The sequence below is a fragment of the Rattus norvegicus genome, chromosome 1 (assembly GCF_021556685.1).
Source record: "Rattus norvegicus strain SHRSP/BbbUtx chromosome 1, alternate assembly SHRSP_T2T, whole genome shotgun sequence".
NCBI classification, from domain to species: domain Eukaryota; kingdom Metazoa; phylum Chordata; class Mammalia; order Rodentia; family Muridae; genus Rattus; species Rattus norvegicus.
The window spans coordinates 88,876,485-88,880,083 of record NC_141534.1 but is presented as its reverse complement, the minus strand read 5'-3'; positions in this window follow the sequence as shown (position 1 = coordinate 88,880,083).

Below are 3,599 nucleotides of genomic sequence, written 5' to 3'. Positions count from 1 at the left end.
TGTTGTCCGAAGAGATACTGTAGGCAAAACAGCCACAGACATAGAAAGAAACAAAGAGAAAAAGAGAAAAAGAAAGGAACAAACTTCCCTTTGACACAGGTCATGCTATACAACCCAGATGGCATCAGATTTTCAATCTTCTTGTCTCAAAACAATACAAAGGCAGGTATGGTGGTGTACACCTTTAATTCCAGCACTCAGGAGGCAGAGGCAGGTGGATCTGTAAATTTGAGGCCAGTCTGGTCCAGAAGTGAGCTCCAGGACAGCCAGAGCTCCAGAGAAACCCTGTCTCAAAAACCAAAAACCAAACAAACAAAAACCTAGCACACTCCCTTTTAAAAGTATAGCCCTGAAATTGAATATATAATTTCCACGTAGCTTCTTCGGTAGAATTTAGTAAAGCAAGCACACCTAACTGGAAGGTCATTCGGAAATGCTGCTCTTATTCTGAGTGACAACACAGCTAGCAAAACCAGCAACTATTCTGGAAGACAGAAGAACAGAATAGCAGAGAGAAATACAATGTGTGCTGCCCCTGGGATCCCTTATAATGTCTTCCAAAGACTGGCAGCTCAGGGCACTGCTTGAATTCCCGCTTAGCTGGGGTGTGACTGCCTTGGCAGAGGGTCCTGAGCTCAGTCCTAGAACTGATGAAACCTGCCATGGTAGTGGCACACCTGCAATCTTAGCATACATCTAGTGGAGGCAGAAGGGGAAGAGGACCAAGATCATCCTTGGTATGTTACGAGTTCGAGGCTAGCCTGGGATACTTGAGACTGGGTCCAAAAAAAAAAAGAGCTATACACTTGCAATCTTAACAATGAAGAAGCTGAGGCAGAAGAATCAAGATTAGCCCAGGGGCTGGAGAGATGGCTCAGTGGTTAAGAGCACTGACAGCTCTTCCAGAGGTCCTGAGTTCAATTCCCAGCAACCACATGGTGGCTTACAACCATCTGTAAAGAGATCTGATGCCCTCTTCTGGTGTGTCTGAAGACAGCTACAGTGTACTTATATAATAAATAAATAAATCTTAAAAAAAAAAAAAAGATTAACCTGGGCTACATAGTAAGACCCTGTGTACAGGTTAGTTTTATGGTAACTTGACCCAAGCTAGATTCATCTGAGAAAAGGGAACTTCAATTGAGAAAATTCCCTTTTAAGTTTGACCTGTGAACAAGCTTTTGGGGAGTCTCCTTGATTGATGATCTATTTGGGATGCCACCTCTGGGCAGGTGGTTCTGAATGATATAAGAAGTCAGGTGGAGCAAGCCATGAGGAGCAAGGCAGGCAGCAGGCGTCTTCTATGGCCTCTGCTTCAGTTCTTGCCTCCTGGTTCCTGCCCTGAGCGCCTTCCTTGCCTTCCCTTCAAGAACTGTAGCCTGTGAGCTAAATAAACCCTTTCTTCCCAAGCTGCTCTTGGACACGGCCTCTATTACAGAAATAGAAACCAAACTAAGATACCCTGACTCCAAAAAGAGAGAACACATTTTAATGTCCTGAGTCTGTGGTTCTCAACTTCCTAATGCTTCAACCATATAAATACAGTTCCTCGTGTTGTGGGGAATCCCAACCACAGAATTAGTTCATTGTGGGCTGGAGAGATGGCTCAGCGGTTAAGAGCGCTGACTGCTCTTCCAGAGGTCCTGAGTTCAATTCCCAGCAACCACAGGGTGGCTCAGAACCATCTGTAATGGGATCCGATGCCCTCTTCTGGCTTGCAGGCATGCACACAGGCAAAACACTATTACATAATAAATAAATAAAAATCTTTTAAAAAATTATTTCATTGCTACTTCAAAGGTGTAATTTTGCCACTGCTACGAATCATTATGTAAATGTCCAATAAGTGACCCACAGGAGGGCCATGACCCATAGGTTGAGAATCACTGCCGTGTGCTGTAATTTTTCACATTACAGGCTGCAGTTTAAACCAATGTCAACAAGATCCTTCCTCCTCTCTACCTCTGCCCTGCCAGTCTTATTTCCTTCTGCTCTAGACGGTTTCTTTCCTGAGATGAGAACAGATTTAAGAGATGTCCACAGGCAGCATCTACAGAAAGACTATGTTCTCCCCCTCACAACAACCATGAAAACGTTTTCTGACCCTAGAAGCTCCAGAGTCAAAAACCCAGGGAAGGTCTCTCATTAGTTCAGCCTACATCCTGTTCTGGATGGGCATCATGATTAGCCTAGCTGAATTAATATCTCTCTCTCTCTCTCTCTCTCTCTCTCTCTCTCTCTCTCTCTCTCTGCTCTCTCTCTCTCCCCACCCCCCCACCCCTCCTCTGTCAGTCATGGTGGAGAACGTCAGTTCTTGCCTGGGATCCCAGCATTTGGAAGGCAGAGGCTGATGGATCTTTGAGTTGGAGTCCAGCCTGGTCTACCAAGGGAGCTTCAGGACAGCCAGGACTACCCAGTCCAAAAAAAAAAAAAAAAAAAAAAAGGAAGAAATGCCAGCTCCCATCCTATATGAGGGCTCTGTACATTAGTGTACAGAGTGTACAGTATATACACTGTGGTATACAATACAGTAGTCTCAGGTACCCTTAGCAAACGTTCTTTTTCTTTCTAGGGCTTGGAACCCCTAGAATAAGAAGTGAGTCACACTGTCTAGAAAAGAGAGTGACTGAGAAGTATGATATCTGGGGATACCAAGCACCAAACCTGTCAAACAGCGGTGCCCAAATTTCATGTTTATTAGATGAATGAATGAATGAATGAATGAATGAATGAATGAATGAATGAAAGAAAAGAACGTTCTGTATCCAGAGGGTGTCCTGGATACAGACCCCGAGATCAAGAGCCAAGTCGAGATTCCCACATGCTGTTGTTATGCATGTTTTAATTTTGTGTTTGTTTATTTACACTTCTTTATTCAGTGCGCATGTTTAAGTCAGAGGACAACTACTTGTGGAAGTCTGTTTTTCCTGCCACCACGTGAGTCCGGGTGATCGAACTCACACTATCTAGCTTGCCTGCAAGCGCCTTCACCCGCTCAGCCATCCCAGCGAATTTTATGAGCAAGGGGTGGAACCTTCAGGAGATGAGCGGAACCTTGAAGAGCCGGCCACTGTGAAGAGTCGGGCCAAACCAGACTCCCAGATTTTGGATTAAACCATCTTGAACCTGCTCAAGGGGAGAGAGAAGAAAGTCCTTCTGCTTTCCTCCATACCTTTTGCTACTTCCGAGCCACAGAGACAAGGTCTTCGCATCTCCAACATCCACTCTGTTTCCGTCTTCGCCTCTTTATTCCCTGAGGCTCTACAAAGCCACACAGGTCGTGCTGCCCCCCACACACACCGTGCGGTGGCTCGCCCCAGTTTGACGCATTGCAGGGAAGGCCGGACCAATCGGAGTTGCGTTCTCATTTCCGCCACGAGGCGGGTCCAATAGCGGCGTGGCTCACACAGGGACGCGTCACTCCCCGTCAACCGGTGCCCTTCCGCCAGAGAGGAAAGCGGAGCGAACGCCAGGGACCGAGAGCGCCGAGACGGAAAGTAGTCCTCGCAGCGGGGAACGCGCGTGCGCGTGCGCGTGCCCGGCAGCAGCTTCGCCGGGCTCTGTGGAAGGGGGCGAACCTCAGGGTCCTGACGCGGAGG